The 21,777-nt window shown below is 43.5% G+C and overlaps 1 long non-coding RNA gene across 1 annotated transcript in view; it reads left to right on the forward strand.

Moving 5' to 3' along the window:
- Nucleotides 1-735: 735 nt before the first annotated feature.
- The window catches only part of LOC123380536, a 65,660-nt gene continuing 44,618 nt past the window's right edge, over nucleotides 736-21,777 (forward strand). Inside the window, exons 1-7 of the long non-coding RNA XR_006586442.1 lie at nucleotides 736-918; nucleotides 7,537-7,621; nucleotides 8,496-8,572; nucleotides 10,197-10,273; nucleotides 10,958-11,107; nucleotides 12,035-12,227; nucleotides 14,536-14,739. This is a non-coding gene — a long non-coding RNA (uncharacterized LOC123380536). The remainder of the gene's footprint in view (nucleotides 919-7,536; nucleotides 7,622-8,495; nucleotides 8,573-10,196; nucleotides 10,274-10,957; nucleotides 11,108-12,034; nucleotides 12,228-14,535; nucleotides 14,740-21,777) is intronic.

Consider the following 21,777-nt stretch of genomic DNA (forward strand, 5'->3'; position numbering starts at 1 on the left):
TTTTGTGTTTTCTTTTTCTTCTTCTTCTTCTTTTTGAACCCGAAGAAAGAGGATCTGTGTAGAGCAGCTCGGCGAGCAGTGCCTGCCTGGCGGGAGTTTACTTTAACGCGGGGCTTGGACGCCAAGGCCCAACGATATTAACACGGTGAGGCGTCGGCACAGGCGATCTCGGCCCATTCAAAACGATCAAAATTAAATTTAGATGAGTTGGACCTTGACTACTTTTTCTCTCCATCACACCACACTCCCCCCGCCCCCTTGTCTGGGAAATCACTTTCGTATTGTTTCTTCTCAAAGCTAATGTTTCTCTCTCTCTCTCTCTCTCTCTCTCTCTCTCTCGCCTTAAAAATAAATTGCCTTCGCTTTCCCTTGCTTGACCAGCTCTCCCTCAGACTGCCGAGTTAAATATCCTTTTAACTCACATTTGGATCCATTTCACTTCACTGGGGGTCCTTGGTGACAGCCCTTGTCTCCCGGGCCTCAGTGTCCCTGTGTGTGAAAGGAGGGACTCCCCTAGCGAGCTCTCTATAGGCCCTTCCTTCCAGATCTGACCTTCTGAAGTTTAAAAACGCTCAGCTCTTTGTCGCCCCACCGCGGGCCCCATCAGCTCCCAGCGCCTCGTCCCGTCAGGCCCCTGGAAAGACAGCATTTCCGGGTGCCCAGGGCGCGCCGGGCGTGGAGAGATCGAGCGCCCAGTGCGCTGGGGGCTTCGGGGCAGAGCGGCCAGCCCGGGAAGACTGCGCCGGCGCGGTTCCTGCGCCTCGGGTCTCGTGATCCCCTCGGTGCGGAGAGCAAAGCCCCGGGGCCCCTGGGCCCTCGGGTCCAGCCCCGCGTCCTACCATGCATCGCCCTCTGAGCGCTCTCCTCTTCCGTCTTGGTCCCGCCACGAAGTGTGGCCCGACGCCAGGGGTAAAACAGGTGATCCCCCCCCCCCCCCCCGCACGCTCCCCTGGTCCTGGCAACGCCTTTCAGCCGCTTTAATTACCCGTAGAGGCCCCACAATGAACCGCTTCCTCACCGCCTCGCCACCTCCCCACCAACCTGTCCCAGCTTCCCTTTTCTCCCCGCCCTTTCCCCTCGCCTCGAGCTGCAACTATTGATTTCCTGTCCCAGAGTCCTTCTGGATAAAGAGGCTTGGATGAAGGTGAAGTTGGCTGACCTGACGGGGCGCTGGGTGGGAAAGGGTATAGGACCTTTCCCTGGGCCTGAAAGGGCCGCGTTTGTCGACGGCTGGAGGGAGAAGAGAGAGTATGGAATCTATTCCGCCTTCTTTCCAGGCCCCAGGCCCCCGGGATCCCGAGCAGACGCCTCTTAGCGAGTCTGGTTTTGTGTTGGGGTGGAGCTGCCCCCTAGGGTGCAGGGGGGGAATTCGGTCTAGTGAGTTGGGTGACCGGTCCTGGAGAAATGAACTGGCCCACTGCCCACCGCCCCCACCCCCACACACGAACAGGGGACCCCAGAGGAGACTGGTCTTGTTTCCTTTGAGTGGGTGTGAGAAGTCGGTGTTGTGAGGTTCATACCAATGTTAAAACTACCTCTGGGTTTGTTGTCTTGATATGAAACCCAATCGTGTCCAACACTTAAGAGCCCACAAGGGAAAAAGATGTTTGCCTATGCACTGAGACACTCTTTTCCAAAACAGAATCTTGTTTCACCTTCTCCTTTTTCTTCCTCTGTTTGTTAAACAACAACAAAAACAGATGGTATGTTCTAAAACATAAAGGAAAAGGAGTCATTGTTAGATTTAGGGTCAGTTGGTTGGAGGGGGTAGTGGGGGAAATATCCTTGTCTAAACATCCCAAATTCTTAAGCTCATTTTCTCTGAAATTTAGAGATTGCTTTTTTGGGACAAAGAGGTATTTTTCCAGTGCAGATACCCATGGGAGGATTAGAGGTAAGACTACTAGTTCTTTATAATGTGGTGAAAATTAGCTGTAAGAAATATTTTTCTTCTAACAGGTAGGGAGTCTTGATTTGGTTAGAGGAGGAACCTATCAGATAGAAAGCCTTAAAAAAAAAAAGTTTGTTTATTCTAAACCCAACATGGGGCTCGAACTCACAACCCCAAGATCAAGAGTTGCATGCTCTTATGACTGAGCCAGCCAGGTGTCCCTAGAGAGGCTGTTTTGAATCATGAATCCGTATTTCAGAGGTAAGTATTCTGAAGTGTGTGGGCCTCTAAGTTGCTGGAGGTTTGTTGGCAGAGGCTGAGGTGGTTCTAGAGGTAATTTCAGGAAAGAGGGAAGGAAAAAATCCTCCCAAGACTTTTACCTGCTATGTGGTTCTGTTTAATGTAGGGAAAGGAGAGGGAGACTTGGGAAATGTGACATCTCTTACATTGAGAAGGCATGTGGAAAATAGCCTTATCTTAGGGTATTACCTATACTGTACAATGGCCTTAAGTCAACCGCCATCTACAGGCGTTAAGCCAAAACATTCCCTTGCCTGCTTACCTCATCCACTATCAACCTTCCCCTCTAACTGCAGAGAGCAAAAGAGATGGTTATTCGACATAAATGCCTCCCATTTCCTTCCTGCCAACTTCCTTTCCACTGTATTCACATTTCCACTTAGTTAAGTCATCTTCTGCCTTCTTGGGGACAGTATTAATTATTTATTCTTTGTTTGCCCTTCCAAATTTACTTGCAACCCTTCTTTCCCTGCTTTTGCCTGAAGAGGCTGGCCTCTAGGGAATGCATTGCCCCCGGGATACTTTGCTGGCTGGTTTCTTCTAGTTGGTTTCAGTCCATGGCAGGCAATTGCACCAAGTCAAGGGCTGGAGGAGAGGAAGGCTGAGGTATTTATTCCTCTTGCTTTCCTCTTGATTTGTTGAATTTCTGGGAGTGACTGCAGCTGCAGATCCCAAGCTCCCTAGGCTCTGGCAATATTATCTTGACAACCTACTGCACTTACAGGCCTAGGGATATAATGGGATATAATGGCTTCTCACTGTTGCTCGTCTTTGGTGCATTGACATCCCTTCTTTAGTTCCTTAACCCTGTCCCCATGTCTGTAATTGGTTTCTTTTTTGGAAATATTTGCTGCTGAACTCCTCACCAATATGGGGACCTAGTTTCTCTATCTGTAGCTTCAATATCCCCTTTACCACAGATTTGTCCGAACGATGCTCATTTTGGGGGCACCTGGCTGGCTCCGTCAGTGGAGCATGTGACTCTTGATCTCAGGGTTGTGAGTTCAACCCCCCACACTGGGCGTAAAGTTTACTTAAAAGTAAAACAAAACATCAAATAGTGCTAATTTTCAAAAGCACCCTCTCTTGGCCTCATTCCATCACCAATAATTCCTTCTTACACATTTCCTCTAAGTTTTCTGAAGCCTGAGATAAGACTGTAGGTGGAAGCCTGTGGCACACCCTACTTCACTTTCTATGCTGACTCCACCCTACATCATGAATGGTCATGCATCCAAGAGTGCAGACACCTGGTCCACATGTCCAAGATCCATCCACACCCTTCCACCCCTAACAGTCATCCGTGATCTGTGCCTCAGGTTTAGAAATGAGCATGCGAGGGGCTGAGTTAACTCATGGAAAGAGAGACCTAGGAAGAGGCTTGTGTAATCTTGGAAAGTAGACTTGGTTCCAACCGAGTAAAGAATTCCAAGGCCTAAAAGGGAGTGTACGGGCTCTAGGTGAGCATGTCCCCTTAGCCACATGGACATGGGTGGAGCCGGAGGGGAGCCAGACTGGGGGCTCTCCTTAAAGTTCAGGGCCCAGGCAAGTTCCCTGATGGTTCAGTTCTAAGCATGATGCTTTTTTTTAACAATCATACTTTTTGAAAACAATGTCTACCCTTGGGTTCTCTTATTTTTGCCACTTCCATGACCTTTCTCAACCTGCTGCCGTCACATTCCATTGAAATGGCTGTTGTCAGTGTCACTGATGTCCCCGTTAGGATTGTCAGTGAACTCACTTTACTTGGACCACCTGCAGCCTTCATCACTCCCTCCATCTTGGCCTCATTTCTCCCTCCATCTTGGCCTCACGGTTTTCTTTTTTTCCTTGTCAGACTGCTTCTTACTCTTTTTATGAACTCGCTTTTCTCTGTTCATCCCTTAGCTTGTGGTGTTATCTTGGATTCTGACTTGGGCTTTTCTCCTACTTATTGAGATTATAACCTATTAGTTACTCTATTCCTGTTGAGCTACCTGCTCTTCCTCAAGTGTGCCCTGCTCTCTCAAACCCCAGTGCCTTTGTGCACATCACTCCTTCCGTACTCTCTTTGCCTGGTGAACTTCTGCTGGTTGGGAAAGATTTGGCCTAAGCCTTGCCTCCTCTGTAACCTTTCTCTGACATGTACTCTGTGGTCTGCATTCCCTTGGAGTACCTAATATCCCCTTTGATCATTGCATTTTTTGACCTTGTATTTAGAATTGCCAGATAGAATACTAAATGCACAGTTACATTTGAATTTCAAACAAATATTATTTTTTGTATAAGTATGTCCCAAATATTATGTGGGATATACCTATACTAAAAAAAGTTATTTATTATTTATCAGAAAATTAAATTTAATGGGATGGTCTGTATTTTTATTTGCTAAATCTGGCGGCTGTACCTATTATGTTAGAATAATTTACATGTTTGTTTCTCTCGTAGACCATAGACTCATTGAGGGCAGGCACCGTATCCTTTGTCTCTGTGTCCTGGTGCCTGGCATGTGGCATGCATTAAGAGAAATGTGTGCAGGGTGACAAGTTCTTTAAGTTCTGGGAGCACTCTCTTGTCTCATCTAAAAGGACCTTTCCTGCCTTAAAGTTCAGTGTATTTCATTCACTGATCTCTCTTCTAGCCTCTTATAAAGTCTTGTTGTTCACAGTTCTTCATTTATACAGTTTGGTTCTCTAGATGATAGTCAGATTGGGAAGCTTCAGATTTTGTCAAAAGGCTGTCTAATTTTCATCTGTATGCCCTAGGCGAGTCCTCTTTGCTGATTGAATGATTAGGTGATGACTTTAGTTAATACTGTTGGCCATTAGCGGACATTATCAGTGAATATGCTTAGTTGACAAAACATGTTTAATAAAGAGTCACATCCCATAGCACAGGAACCACACTCAGGGTAACACATGTGTACTAACTCACAGCATTAAATGGAGTAAACGCTTAATTTTTATAGTGTAATTAATGGATGTACTGGCAGATCCTTAACCAGCCCTCATTTAGGTTCTTAGACAGAAACTATGTGTATAAATATGTGTCTGAATGAACTCATCTCTGAGAGAAATTGTGTGACCCAGAAAGCCAAAAGCTGCTATTCTGATAACTGGCATTTGCCAAAGAAAGGGGTTCCAGCTAATCTTTGTGCGCTGGGTGCTAAATTAGCTGACATGAGTCAGAAGCCCAGCATAGGGTACAGAGTAGCAAAATTGGTTAATTCTGGTGGAAAGGAAGGTAAATAAAATGGGAAGCCAGAGGTGGCTAATAAATAAAATGGGTAAATGGGAAAATTCAGAGATGTCCACCTTATTATCTGAAAGAGAGTGGAGAGCTAGTGCCATACTGTCCAATTCAGTAGCCAATAGACACATGGGACTATTCAAATTCAAACTAAATAAATAAAATGTAAATAATTTAAATGTAAATAAAATTTAAAATATAGTTCCCAGTCACATTAGCCACAATTCAAATACTCAATAGCCACACATGACTCAATAGCCACATAAGGCCACCATATTGGATGGGACAGATATAAAACATTTCCATCATTGCAGAAGTTTCTTGGACAGTATTGACTAGAGTTCCTGAATATGGGAAACTGATGCCAAGAAGCTGAGGCTGTCGGTCTAGGGACGTGGAGACTGGGGGGACATGACTGCCATATTCAAGCATTTGAAGGGTTGCCGAGAGAAAGAAAATAAGTAGCCAGTTCTGTGTTAGTAGGAGGAACCAAAGAGAGGGAGGAGGTATACTTTATAGCAACTAGAGATTTTGATATATAAATTATATCTTATCACCCCATCCTTTCCTTCAACCAACAAACATTTATTGAGATTCTACAGTGTACCAGCAGGCACTATTCAAGGTCTGGGAATACTGGAGTGAACAAGCCAGACACAGCTTGTGCCATCCTGGATCTTCCCATTCCACTTAGGACCAAGTAGAAGGAATGAGCCCCACACAGTTGCTGTCCCCGCCCATCCTCTACCACAGTTCTGCCTCCTCATTCTCTTCCCTCCTCTAAGGTGCCAGGCTCTTTCTAATCAGTATACCTTTGCCTATATTATTCTCTCTGCTTGATTCATTTGGTTAGCTCATGCTCATCCTTCAAATTACAGTTTCTTTTTTAATTTTTTATTTTTAAAATTCTTTACATCAATAAATGTGTATTTATTTTGAGAGAAAGGGAGATGGAGTGAGCGAGCATGTGTGCACACGTGAGCAGGGCCAGGTGTGTGTGTGTGTGTGTGTGTGTGTGTGTGTGTGTGTGTGTGTGTACCTCCCTGGAGAAGGGCTCTGGATTTTGCAGGGCAGCCACACCCACAAGGTCAGATGCAGCAGGGACTGACCTAGATTCCAGTCCGTTCTTGTGGAGTTCCAGCCTATGTTTGTGGATTTCAGCCTGCTCGTGATACATATAGGATATAGATGGTATATTGCCTATTGGTTCTGCCTCTCTGATTGAATCCTGACACGCAGTTAATCCCAGAGCTGAGGTTTGGAGCTCGGTCTCACGCGGGGACCTATGTTCATAGCCATTATTCTGTACTGACTCAGAACCAACCTCTGAAGAAAGTTTTGGGATTTAAACTAATTTGTGGCTTGGTCTGGAGCCCTTTCCTTCTGCTTTTAAGTACAGTGGGATTAAGAAGTCCTTATACTCATAGGCCAAACAATCAGAGGACATTTCGCAACTGATAAAATTTACCTTAGTTTATAAAAATCGAAAATTCTACTTCTAGTAGTAATGACATAAGTATTTAGCATTTACTGAATTTCAGGTACTGTTCTAAGTGCTTCTGTATCAAGTCAATCTTCACAAACTTCTTAAGAAATAGAAGCAGTATTTCAAACACTTGTTTTATTCATAAAAGTAAGCATTAGATTTATAAACAGTGAACTTTGTGTGGGCAAGGGACCCAGAGTTAGGAGAGCCCTTAGTTCCCTGCTCTGATAAAGGGAGGTAGATATATATGAACCACAGGTCTCCGTTGGCTCCATTTTGGAGAGCATTTATCTAAAGTGCTTAGTGCATATCTGTCTGTCAGCTGTGGTACTTCTGGCTGCATTAGCAAAACACCTATTCAAAAATAGCAGAAATTGTAAAGAAAAGTTATTATGTCATCAAGCAAGAGTTCCAGAAGCACAACAGGTTCAGAGTTCATTAACTCATTGTCTCATTGATAACATTAAAAATCAAGATTCATTCTGTCTGTCTTCTCTGCTGTCCTTCACATGTTGGCTTGTCCTCTGGCCAGCTCCCTCATGGTCTCTGACGGCTGCCCCAGCTCTAGCATCACATGCAAGTGACAACATTCAGCAGCAGAGTCAGTTTGTCTTCTCTTTCCTTTTATCAGCAGGAAAAAAGCCCACCTGGAAGATGCCTCCTCCTGTCTCATTGGCCAGAGTAGTGTCAGTTGCTCACATCTAAGCCAGTCATTGGTAAGGAAAATGGAATTAACGTTTTTAAAACAAATGTTTATTTATTTTGAGAAAGAGAGAGAGAGAGAGAGAGCGCGCACACACATGCAAGCAGGGGAGGGGCAGCAAGGGAGAGAGAGAATCCCAATCTCTGGGCTGACAGCTCAGGGCTCCATACTATGAACCTGTGAGACCATGACTTGAGCAGAAATCAAGAGTTGGATGCTTAAATGACCGAGCCACCCAGGATCCCTGGAATTAGCATTTTGGGGGTATTTATTTGTTATTTTTTAAAAATACAATTTATTGTCAAATTGGTTAACATACAGCGTATACAGTGTGCTCTTGGTTTGGGGGGTAGATTCCCATGGTTCATTGCTTGCATACACACCCAGTGCTCATCCCAACAAGCGCCCTTCTCAGTGCCCATCTAGTGTTTTTAATTAAATAGATCAAGGGTCACTTTCCTAGAGATACATAGGTATTAGACTTCTGAACAGAGAGGATCCCTATTAAGAAAGGTAAAGGGGTCTGGTTTTATATATGCAACAAACAGGGTCTATTATGACATCTTGAAACACAGTGCATGAAGTGTGCCTTACCCAAAGTTAGACTCACGGCTGAGTCCTAGTAGCTGTTCTTTACTACTATCTGACTCCTGTTTTATAAAAAATTTTAATGATTATCACAGATATTCATTGCTAATGCCCACCAGTAGTCATTTTTCTCCTCCTTATGGACACACAGACAGCATTTCCTATCTTTCCTCACAGTTAGATGGAGCCATACACTCAGCTCTGGGCAACAGAATGTGGGCAGAAGTAATGTGCATCATTTCCAGGCTTGGCATATAAAATCTCTTATACACAATCCTTTTTCTCTTTCCTTCCATTAGGGCAAGGAGGCCCCATGATGGAGTGGAAGAGGTACAGCATGTAATGAGAGTGCAGATCCCTGAGTCATGGCTTGGAGGTGAGCAACCCATCTTGTATTGGTCTGTGACATAGACAAGAAAAAAAGCTTCTATTATAAGATTTTGGAGTTATCAGAGAATTTATCCCGTTTTGACTAATGGACCCACCCAAATCATCTTCCTCATGCCCAGTGAGCATATGGGTTGCACATGTGGTGTGCGTGTCTTGTACCACCAAGATGGTTATCCTAATATGCATGAAGTCCTATGCATATTAAAAATAAAATCCCTTTCATGTTAGCCTTACTTAAACACTTGCAGCTATAGGGAACACAGTATTTCTAGGAAGAAATAACCTCTAGTTAATAAGAGATAACATGGATTATAGATGGCAAATAGACTTTCATTCCTGTGCTGAATCTCACTGATTGGAAGTGGCATCTAAAGTACTATGTAGAGAAGGATTCTAAGACCAACTCTGGGTAATTAACAATGCCTCCAGGACTCTGGAGGCAGGAATGGTAGACCCACGCCTCCATATAGCTTCTGTGCTCTGAAAACTATCAGCAGTGGGGGGAAAGCTTATAAGAAGTAACAGAACTCAGGGGGGTTGGATCTTGGGGTACATTTCTAGGGATGATAATATAGTTGCAATGAGAATTATGGCTTCATTTAGTGAGTGCTGTGCTGGTGCTTCGTAGATATATTATTTCCTTGTCTCACAACAAGTCCATTTTATAGACAAAGAAACTGAGACTCAAAAAGCATAAAGTAGCTTACAGGGCATCCTGTACTTAATTCAGTGGCAGAGGTAGATTTGACTCAATGTCCGTGTTCCTACTCGGTAGCCTACGCAGCCTGTGAGATTGGAGAGGGGACTGATTATAGCCAGTTTTCTTAACTTCAGTTTTTGTTTGGGGTGCTATGTGGTACACTGCAGGATGCTTAGCAGCATTGCTGACTTCTGCCCATTAGATGCCAGGGGTACCCCCCTAGTCATAGGAGGGAGCCCAAATTGCCCCTGGTTGAGGACCACTGGGTTAGAGGAAGGCCAGCTCTATATTTGAAGCAATTCTCGTTCTGGGCAGGCTGGTGATCTGGGAAGGGACTGAAGAACAAGAAGACAAAGGGTCAGTGCGGGAACTTAAGGGCCAAGGGGTCAATCTGGGTAGCCTAGGAGCCTTTGTCACCTGATGAGGGCAACAACATGGAAGGTGACTGACTGCTCAGTCCCCGAAGTTCATGAACTACGTCTCCTCGATGTTTCTTATTAGGGGGCAGGACTGAGTAGGGCTGAGCTTGCCGCAGAAGATTCCTGTGGCCTCAAATTGAAGGTAAAGGAAGGATGTGGAGTGAGGATTTTAACCACACTGTTCATCCTAAGTACAAGAGAGCCTGCCGCTGTGGCACATCTAGGAACCATTCATTGTTGAATGAATAGTGAACAACCAGGCCAAGGGAAGGGAATAAAGCAGTTGTGCCTGTTTTTGACTAAAAATATGGTATGTAACAATGTTCTTGAACAGCCACTAAACCTGCATCTGGCAGATCCCAGGCAACAAATTTTAAATGTTTGGGCAAGTCACCAGTACTAGGATGAAAGGAAAGAGAGGGTCACTTTTAGTGATAATTTATCACCAAAATCTAATAAATTCACTAAGGGTCTCTTTTTCTTTTAAACAGAAGTTTACTTTATATGAAAACAGAGATGTTCTCCTCTGGCATAGCAGAAAGCAAGTTGCTTTGGAAAAATATGAAAGGTATTTGGTAAAACCATAACTTTCCTTGTAGGTAGCTGAGTGAGTGTTCATGTGTTTCAATTCATATACTTATTTTTCTTTCTCTTATTTCTAAAAAGTGAATAGCTTCTTAATATACATATTTAGGGGGGTGCCTGGGTGGCTCAGTCAGTTGGGCATCTGACTTCGAGCTCAGGTCATGATCTTGCGGTTCGTGGTTGGAGCCCCAGGTCAGGCTCTGTGCTGATAGCTCAGAGCCTAAGGCCTGCTTCAGATCCTGTGTCTCTCCCTCTTTCCTGTCCCTCCCCTGCTCACGTTCTCTCTCTGTCTCTCAAGAATAAAATAAAATGTTTAAAAAAAAAGATATTAAAAAATATGTACATATTTAGTTAGAACATGTTTCAAAGGGTTTCTCAAAATTCAAAGCCTATTGTGGGACCGTGGTTACAGAAAGTATTTGGCCTTCATTGATTCAGAAAGAAAAGCATTGCCTCTAGGGTCACTGTCCTCTATTTTAGACTGTGCTAAAAGGAGGCACCGAAATGTTTAAACTAATTAACTACAAAGCTAACAAACATAGTTGTTGATGAGCATATATAACTCCTGCCCTTTTCTCAAAAAAACAAGTATTACGATTACTTGCGGGTTTTTTTTTTTTAACACAAAGCTTGCTTTGTTTTCTTCCTCTCTCGTTTCCACGTTCAGCATAGAGCACTTCACAAATCCATATTTTTTTCTGCCACCGTTCAAGATATTTTGCGATGAGTTTCGTGCTTAAATGGCAGAAAGAATGAAGAGAGTGGGGACTGTTTTGGTTGCCGCTGTTCACGTTTGCCTGTTAATCTAATTACCAAGGTAGGGGCTCCAGAAACTGAGCTGCCCACATAGAAAAAGCTTTTCCCCCACCTGGTGGATTATTTAGCCAAGCTTTTTAAATGGGCAGAGTTTGGGGGGTGGGGATCGAAATGAATCTTTTTTTTTTTTTTTTAAGTTTCTATGCAGAGCAACGGAAAGAATTTAGTGGTTGTCAACATGAGTTTAGTACAAAGGTATGGTTTAAAATGTAGGTTCATTTTGACTGAGCTTCAGGTCACGCAAGCCAAGGGAGACCTGTGCTGCTGTTTGTTTTTTGTGTGTTTTAAAAAGAGTCCTTAAGACGTAATGGAGGGAGATGAAATGGGTTTGGGCGGGAGGGGAGGGGTAGGGAGCGTCCCAAGGGAATGACGTCCATTAAAGGGTGGATACTTCAGGGGTGTTATTTCCAGAGGCTCTTAGTGACTGATTGTGTGAAAAGGGCAGCTTTGAATGAACAGCCCCAGCCAGGCCTGATTTCGAACTGTTTTTCAGTCCTTGATTCCTACAAACAAAATAAAATACCTTGTCGAATGGAGCCCATTGAGTGAGGATGATGGGTTAAGAGTGGGGGTACGAGGTGGCAGCGTGGGCACTTGTTTATCAAGGAGGAGTTGTCTGTTGTTCCTGGAGCCGGTGAAAGGAAAGACGCCAGAATCTGATGGCTAGGGTAGCATTGATGTGAAGTTACGGGGTAATCGGATTGAAAGGGGGCCATAGTATTTATGTCAGTTCACATTTCGTCAAAGGAATAATATGAGGTGCTACCTAGCTGAGGCTTTGGCCTGGGGGTTCAGTTAGCAAGCATCCAGGCCTCATTGGATTCAAATATAAATTAATTCTCACAGGAGCATTGCCTGATTAATTTATTTGCATAATAGTAGAAAAACTACAGAGTGGTTACTTTTTTTTTTTTTTTTCCTTCTGTAGGGATTTGGACAAGAAAAGGTTTAAATTCATTTGAAAGAAGAGTGTGTGAGAAGTCAGAGCAGCTAAAGCCCCCTCTGGGGCTCCCAGAGCTGTTTTCTGGAGTGAGCATGGTTGGAGCTGAAGGAAGGCCTGCTCTGTGCAAGAAGTTTAACTCTTCCTGGGATGAAGCAACTCCTTCTGAGGCCCTTTCTCGGTACTTGCTCTGGGGGACTTAGCTCTTGGCTCAGATGGTAGTGTCAGCTTCAGAGAAGGGACAGGCTGTCTGGCCCAAGCGAAATATCCCGTGGGTTCAGGTTCTGGTCCAAGGACATCCATAGTTTGAGAAAACAGATAGGTTCAGTTTTGACTTACTCAGCTTCACTGGTATTTCTGAAAAGCTTTTCAGGTCTGTTTGCCATCCCAGAGAGAAACAAAGTAATTTGGTTTACAAAACTTCATGCCATTCATGACCTGTTTTGACTCAGCATGTTTATTTAATAAGTACTTGCCTAGCACAGCCTGGTTCAGTATGTGATGGTGGGTGTGCCAGTGGGATCAGTGTTATTTTTTTTAAAGAAACTTACATTACAAAAACAGAATGGAAGAAAGGGGGCTGAAGATTCATGAGTTTCAGATTTTCAATATCAAAGTGATTTTTCCTACTTACATTTCAAAAATAGAAAAGAAACTTTAAATATTGCTATAAACATTGCTTAGCAAATCCAGCTTTGATTACTTCCAGCCTTTGCTCAAGAATAAAGAGCTCTCTTTTCACAGGACTACAGATACTATCTTTAGTATTTCTTACTCATTCTTATTACTTTTATTCCCTCATCATCCATTGTTGTGGCAAATAAAGCACCAAAGCCATTCAAATGAAGCTGCCATGTTGGCTCAAGTTCTATTTCTACAAGTTCCAGATGGAGATACTTTAAAAACAATAGCAGGGCAAATCCTATTTTCTAATTGATTGCATGATTAATTCCAAATTTTATCATGAGAACTTCCTACTATCAAAGAAATGCCTATGGTAGATGCTCCATTAATGTTACTTTCACTTTCTCTTTGCTTAAATGCATCCAGGATGACAATTAGCAAATGCCTTCGTTACTTAGGAATATCAAGGAACAAGAGCCTAATAAAGTAGAGGGAAAGGCTGTTCTACACAATTCCACTCAGCCTAGTACCCCCCTTTCTTTGGAATCTGTACTCCCCATCTCCTATGAACACGGGTAAGCCTCTAACGGCTTTTTAAAAAAGACACTTGTTTTTTTATTAGAGCAATTCTAGATTTACAACAGAATTGAGAAGAAAGTACAGAGATTTCCCACATACCCCTGCTTCACATGTGCGTAGCCTCCCCCATTATCAACCTCCGGAACTGTACGCTTTTTACCAGGGATGAACCCACATTGACATGTTATATTTACCCCAAGTCCACAGTTTACCTTAGGGTTCACTGCTGGTGTTGCAGTCTATAGGCCTGGACAAGTGTATGATGACATCAATCCATCATTGTAATGTCATCCAGAGGATTTTCACTGCCCTAAAAATCCTCTCCCTACTTATTTCTCTCCCCCACACATCCTTGGCTACCACTGATCTTATTGTCTCCATAGTTTTGCCTTTTCAAGAATGTCATGTAGTTGGATTCATACAGATTGGCTTCTTTTGCTTAGCAATAGGCATTTAAATTTCCTCCATGTCTTTTCATGGCTTTGGTGGCTCATCTCTTTTTGGTACTGAATAATATCCCATCGTTTGGATGTCCCACAGTTTCTTTACCCATTTACCTACTGAAGGACATCTTAGTTGTTTCCACATCCATGCAATTTTGAATAGAGCTGCTATACACATCTGTGTGCAGGTTTTTGTGGACATAAGTTTTCAAGTCAGTCCTTTGGGGGTAAATTATAAGGAATACAATTGCTGGATTTTGTAGTAAGGGTAGGTTTAGTTTGTAAGAAACCTCCAAATTGCCTTCCTAGGCACTTGTGTCATTTGGCATTCCCACCAGCAATGTATGAGAGCTCCTATTGGGCCAGATTCTTGCCAGTGTTCAGTGCTATCAGTGTTTCAGATTTTGCTCATTCTAATGGGTATGTGGTGGTATCTCATTGTTGTTTTAATTTTTATTTTAGAGAGTGTGAGTGAGGGAGAGGAGCGGAGGGGGAGAAGGGGGGGAGAGAGAGAGAGAGAGAGAGAGAGAGAGAGAGAGAGAGAGAGAGATAGAGATGAATCTTAAGCAGGACCCACACACTCTGCACGGAGCCCGACGCAGGGCTGGATCCCACAACGCTGGAATCATGACCCGGGCCAAAATCACGAGTGGGATGCTCAACCGACTGAGCCACCCAGGTACCCCTCAATGTTGTTAATTTGCATTTTCCTGTTACAAATCAAAGAGTATACTTATGCCTAAAGAGAATTAGCGGTTTATATACATAAAATTAGGCTGGCTACTAAGAGAGAGGGAGAAGTTAACCAATTCTCATTCCCCTCAACATCTTCTTATATTTCAGGGACACAAAACAAACACATTCCCTCCTACATACGTGGATTCTGACCAGTTGAGCATTTGTGAGAAGCCATTAGGACTGAAGGCCAAAATGATCATGGTGCTCGCTTTGTGCAACCCATCACAGATATGGAGAAGTCACTGAGACCAGTCAGGGCATGTAGCCTCGTGAGCAGCGTGTGGAGGCTCGTCCTGGTTGCTACTAATGGTAAGCAATGGATCTCAGGTTCCAGGCACGGAATCTGGTTTTGTCCCGGGTGGGTCTCAGCTCTGATACTACACTTAGTCCTGGGTAACTGCATGTGGGAGGTGCTGAAGAAGGCGGAGGGGTTCTGAGGACTGCAGCGAGTCTCAGAGAAGGAAATCAGGCCCATTCCACATGGCCCCAAGCAAATAGAACTGGGACTAGTGGAGGCACCCATATTTGGCTGAATATAAATAAGACTTTAATAGTTCCCTCTCCAATCCATTTAGTCTCAACCTAGCAGTGACAGCAACCTTCTAAATTGCTTAGAAGATAATATTGAGGAATGCTCCAACGTGCTTGGTAAATGTTCTGCTTTTTAATTTGGGAGGCACTTACATAATTGGGATTAATTTGTGAGTATTTAATGAGCTGTACACTTACACATGCATTTTTCTGTATATATGATATACCTCAATAAATAGTTCAGAGATTTACAAAAAAAAAACCCATAACAAAAAAAATAATAATAAATTGCATCAAGTTATGCCCCTGCTCAGATCCCGTTCAAGACTTCCCATTGTCCAGACCCCTCCCCCTGGACTCCTGTGCTCTACCTCAATGGCCCCTGCCCATGTCACTAGCCTCCTCTTACTATGTTCCCTCTGTGTTCACTAAGTTCCAGCTCCTTTGGCTTTAGGTCCTGGAAGGAGCCATGCTCTTCTGTGCTTTTAGGGCCTGTGTGGAGGTTATTCTCAATCCTGGCTGATTCCTATCCATCCTGGGATAGAGTAGCCATCCTGGTGGCTCTTTGAACTTGACAGGTGTATTCTCAATTTAAGGCCTTTGCCTGGATGTTCCCTCTGAATGCTCACCTTCCAGCTACTCACATGGCTCATCCCTCACCTCCCTCCTCCAATCTCACCTTAATTTAGCTAGTGAGTCTCTTCCTGAACCCCCTGTTTTAAGGAGAACATCCCCACCCCTTACAGTCCCAAAAGTAGAGGCTTGGAAAGAGCTTGACTCATTCAGGGGCTTATGGTGGTTTTCGTATGGCTGGAGCCTAGGAATGAGATTGTGGGGAGTAGATAATCACTTTGGATAAATTGACTGCTGTCAAGTTGTGAGACGTATTCAAAGCCAGACCAAATACTCTGGTAGGAAGTGAAGAACCCTTGGGAACTTTTAAGTAGAAAGTCTTGGTGAAGCCATTGTTTCAGGCAAGTTGGTAAGTTGGTGGGGAATTTACCAGGCAAATGGGATGTTACTGATGAACACTGGAGCTAAGTGCAGGATCCTGTGAAAAGCCCTTTCAGATATTCTACATCGCTGAAATCTGTTTAATTCACTACAAGCAGGTTGTGCATATATTACATAAAAACTACACTTGGGGCATATAAAGAAAGAGACAATGAGGCCTCTGCCTTTACAGAGATTACAACACAGCCAGGCCTCTGACAAGTGGGGCATCTTGGCCTGACAACGGGGCTTTACATTTCAGGGAAACATTCTCCTGGAGTTTCTCAGTTTCCCTTTGTGCTGGGAACTGCCGTCACTGTAACTGCACATACATCCTCCCAGAGTGTGCTCCTGCACACCATGTTGAAGAAGAAAATCTTCAATGACTGTAGTTTCAAAAGTAAAATCGTTAGTTCTTACTATGCATTATTAGCATAGGTGAATTTGGGTCTGCAGAGCCAGGTTGATTACCGATTTCCTTCCAGACATACAGTTTTCTCTGATTTGTATCCTGCCTCCAGGAGACCAGGGGTTAGGTCATGGCTCCAGCTGTTCTTTTAACTCACTGTGACCTTGGGCAATCACTTAACCCTGGCCTCCTGATTTTTTTATTTTTATTTTTATTTTTTTATTTACATTCAAGTTGGTTAACATATAGGGTAGTGTTGGTTTTACGGTCTCCTGATTTCTTTATAAAGTAGAGAAATTTTTTTTTTTACTTTTTACTTTTTTTTTTAAATATGAAATTTCTTGTCATAAAGTAGAGAAATGAATAGGTAACTTCCTCAAAGGGATATCGTTGGGGGGAAATCAGTGAATTTTTAAAGGACCTAAAATATATACTATGCATAAACGACAGTCATCGTTGGTGTGATATCACCACCCCTACAACAATTACTAAAATAAATGGTACTATACTACCATTCTGGGTATTCTTATTCTATAGGTGTCTTTCTACTTCTTTTTCTTTTTACAACCAGAACTGAAAAGCGGAGAAATATCAGATCATGCCCACATCCCTGGCAACCAATTTTCTTTTCCTTTGTGATCACAGCCCAGAACCTGGAGCCTGCTTTGGATTCTGTGTCTCCCTCTTTCCCCTCCCCACTCATGCACTTGCTCGCTCTCTCGCTCTCTCTCTCTCTCTCAAAAATAAGTAAACGTTAAAAACAATTTTTAAGATGTCAAATCTGGGGCATGGTAGTTGATAGTTAGATCAGAGATGATTAGACCCCAGGGGCCAGAGAGCTAGACCACAAGAGTGAGGCTTGAGAGATAGGAAGCACAAGTCCCATGCAAAGAGAAACAAGCAGGTAGCGGGCATCAGAGAGATCTTGCAGCCAAGAGCTGACAGAGATGCTGTAAGGAGAGAAACAAAGTGCCAATGGCAGGGAGCAGGGCCCTGGAGGTAGAAATGTGGGTCAAGTTGCTGAATGAAGGCTACTGGCAGACAGGAAGGAAGACACGTTGAGAGCTTGGTCAGGGGGAGTGTATGCATTTCCTAGGGCTGCCACAACAAATGAACCACAAATGTGGTGGCTTAAAATGACAGAATGTCTTCCCTCACAGTTCTGGAGCCCAGAAGTCCAAACCCAAAGTACTGGACAGCTACGCTCTCTCTGGAAGCTCAAAGGGGAAGACACATTCTTTGCTTCTTCCAACTTCCAGCAGCTGTCAGCATTCCTTGACCTCATGGCTTGTGGCCACATGCCTCCAATCTCTGCCTCTTTCTTCATACTGCCTCCTTCCCTTCTTGACTTTTTCCTCAGTGTGTTTCCTCCGAGGAGACTTGTCATTGGACTTAGGGCTCACTCAGATAACTCAAAATGACCTCATTTCAAGGTTCACAACTTAATTACATCCCTGGAGACCCTTTTACCAAGTAAAGTAACATTCACTGATTCCAAGCGTTTGACATGGATATTTGGTGTGGGGGCAGGTGCATTTTTCAGCTTACCGTGGGGAGTCAAGTTGAGTGAGAAGTTTCTGGAGCTGGGCTGTGAAGTCAGAGGGGGCCCACTGCAGGTGGTTGGGATTAGTTCCAGGCAATGAAGGACATTAACATTTATTGAGCATCTGGTACTGACAGGCACACTGCTAAGTGCTTCATTATCAGATTTCTTTAATTCTAACAAAGATCCTCTGAGATAGCTGTGCTGTTTTTCCCCCTCTCAACTTTGTATTTTGAAAAATGTAAAATGCAGAGAAGAGTTGAAAGAAAAGTACAGTGAACACCTGTATATCCTTTACCTGTGTTACCATTTTGCCACATCTATTCTGTGTGTGTGTGTGTGTGTGTGTGTGTGTGTGTGTGTGTGTGTGTATATATATTTGGGGAGGAGGAAGCTGAACCATTTGAAAGTAAGTTATAGATATCATATTTCAACCCTAAATACATCAGCATTCTTACTGATTTGACAAATGAAAAGTAGTTACTTTTATTTGACAAATGGGAAAATGGAATCTCAGCAACGTTAAGTAAATTTCTTAGTCTCAGAACTAAAGTACAAAGCCAGTGGTTGAGTACAAGTCTGTCTAGCTCTCAAACTCATGCTCCTTCTGCACATTTTTATTCCTTTATGTATTTATTCATTCAGCGGTTTGGGTGGGTGGGCGGGCAGCTACCATGCACTAAGGATACATTGATTGAATAAGGCATGCAAGGCAGAAAGATGAGCGATTAATGAACAGATAAATGACCAAGATAAGTCAGGGTTCTGTGGTGAGTAATGACTAATGGGGGAAAGGTGCTGGATGGCCTGGGAGATTAAAAGAAAAATAGCCCATGACCCCTGCTTTAAAGGAGATTGCAATGGAGCAGGATTCTCAGAAATGAGGAGTGGGATTCGTAGCAGTGAGAAGACCTTCCTTCCACCTTTTCTCAAGAAGCTTCAGAAGGAGACACTTTACCACATCCAAGGAAGAAGACTTGGGGTCCTAGAAATAAGGGATCCAAGCCAGGAGAGAAGCAAAGGGAAGTCTGGGGCAGCAGGACTAGAGGCTCCAGAGAAAAGCAGGTGGATGGAATGGCCCAGGAGAAGCCAGAGAGCTAATGATCATCTGATTCATTTGACAACGTGGAAAAGAGGACAGTATTTAGAGCTGTGCTATAATTCTGAGGGAAAGTTTTGGAAGAACATAATGATAGCTATGTAGAGAGCTATGTAAATAAAGAAGAAAACTACAGCGGGGATATTTTCCCCAAAGAGTTATCTCTTTACCTGAGCACCGCCTTATTTCTAGCCTATTCTCATCTCAGGGGCTATTTGGATGGTTTCTGAGCTAAGAATCATTTCACCAAATATGATCTCTGTTGAGAAATTTGTAGTGCGGTTAGGGGTGCCTTGTTGGCTTAGTCGTTAAGCATCCAACTGCAGCTCAGGTCATGATCTTGAATTCAGGTTCATGAATTCAGGTCCTGCGTTAGGCTCTGTGCTGACAGCTCGGAGCCTGGAGCCTGCTTCAGATTCTGTGTTTCCCTCTCTCTCTGCCCCTCCCCACCTCATGCTCTGTCTGTCTGTCTGTCTGTCTCTCTCTCAGAAATAAATAAACATTAAAAAAATTTTTTTTTTAATTTGTAGTGAGGTTATAATAATCCTTATGAGTGCATGGCAGTTCCAGGTGTAGCTCATCCAATAATAGCTGCTTAAGATGAAAACAGTTATGGTCTTGTTCCCAGAAGAATGACCGAGTTACTATGAAACTGTCACTTGCAGAAATGGATCTGGGAAGAGGTGGCCTTTCTTTTTACCTCTGTGATGCTTTATCAGGCTTTGGTGAGTAATTCTAAACTTGTCTTTTGAGGTTTTTTAGAATTATGAATAAACACGTGGTAAGAGATTTATGTAGAGGATCATGATCTAATCATTATATTACTTGATATCACAATAAAACAGACCTGATCATTGTGAATGACAGTGTGAAACAGAATATTTTGTACCTAGTGCCCGTCTCCAAAATTACCCCCATTTTGTCCCAGTGTCTGAGTGCCCAGTAATGAATCTTTTACTACAGAGAGAGAGAAAAATTTTTTTAATTCCAAGCCTCCAGTACCCTAAACAGTTGCCAGGAGAGAAACCAGGCTGTTTTCTTTCAAAAGCCTAAACGGAACCCTGGAAAGAGTTCCAGCCTCTGGGCAAGAGATCCAGAGGGCTGCTGTGAAGCCTGCTCTGTGAAAACATTTTTCTATCTGCAAACATTCTTTTCTGACTATCCAACTCAGCACTGAGATTCTCTCTCCTTGGAGTCCTGCCATGCTACCCTCCTCACCTTACTGATTCTTCTGCAGAAACAGCAAGGAATAGTGTCCCTGTGTGTGTGTGTTGGGGGGGGGGGCATAACTGAGTTGATAATTTTAGATTTAGTGCAATTAATTTTTAATAAATTGGACAGGGAGTAATTGAGTAGAATTTCCCCCATTTCATAAAAGGGCCAATTGAGGCTTGAAACCATCCTGCTTTCTCATTTCCACACAGTAAAGTGCCATCCAGATTCCAGGGAGCTTCCTTGTTCTTAGAGCAGTGTCTGGGTATCTGCATTTTGGGGGTTTGATATGAGGAAGTTTGCACTGTTCATTGTCATGCTGAGAATAGTGAGCTGAGTAACAAGCTCTTAGTGCCTGCTGAGGCTCTGCACTTCAATCCTGTACAGAGATTAATCATAGAGGGAGATCGTTAGCCCTTCAAAACCTGTCATCTGAGTGGGAAAACATGTGGCCTACCCTAACCTGTGTAATAATCTGTTGGAGATGGCAGGAAAGTGGCTGTCTGCCTAATGCAATGCAGGCAGTTGTCCTGTATAGAGAGAGCCCTATACAGGGCGGTGTGGGTGCCCAGAAGCTCTAAGTTCAGGACCTGACTCTGCAGGTTTTGGCTCATGACTGGCCAAAGCTTGGCGTGTTGTTGTGGTTTTTTGTTTGTTGGTTGGTTCGGTTTGGTTTGGTGTTTTTCCTGTTTACCCCTCTGGCTGCGTGTCATCCAGAGGGGTAAGGGGTAAGGATGTAAGCTCATCCTTACTCACTTTACTCCAGCTATAACCCTTTCCCTCCACCACAGGGCCTTTGCACGGGCTGTCCCCCCTGCCTGCAATGCTCTCCTGCACTCCCACCCCTATCTCATTGCCACTCATTCTTCAGATGTCATTTAAAATGTTATTTTGGGGGCACCTGGGTGGCTCAGGTGGTTAAATGATCTTGCGGTTTGTGGCATTGAGCCCCACATTGGGCTCTGTGCTGAAACAGAGAGCCCGCTTGGATCCTCTCTCTTTCTGCCCCTTCCCTGCTCACATTCTCTCTCTCAAAAATAACTAAACATTTTTTTAAAAAATAAAGTGTTATTTTTTCGGGAAGCCTTCCCTCATTGCCAGTCTACATGGGGTCTTACCACCACAGTGTTGATCACAATGATAGTTAACTTATTTTATGATTATTTGGTTTGGTTTTTTTTTTTCTCCTCCAGTAGATGGGACAGGGATCATGCCTGTTTTGTTTATTGTTGTTTCCCTTTGAGCATATTGCCTGACAGAAAGTAGAAGTTTAGTATATATTTACTGAGTGAGTGAATAAAAGCTGTCACTTAAATGCCCTGAGCCTCAGGCTCATATATCCTACTTCTCATGCTCGTTATATGGGTGAAATGAGGTCCTGCACTTGAGAGCATCTTGGACAGTGTCTGCGTCTAGTAGACATTGATAGATCTTAGACAAATAACGAGCTTAATAATAATAGTACTTCTTAAATATGTGGAACAGCACTTAAGGGGAAGGCCTGAGTATCAGCAACACCGTTCATCTGCTGCTTTATACTTAACAAAGCTGTTTGCTCTA

This window comes from Felis catus, chromosome D1 (assembly GCF_018350175.1).
Source record: "Felis catus isolate Fca126 chromosome D1, F.catus_Fca126_mat1.0, whole genome shotgun sequence".
Lineage (NCBI taxonomy): Eukaryota > Metazoa > Chordata > Mammalia > Carnivora > Felidae > Felis > Felis catus.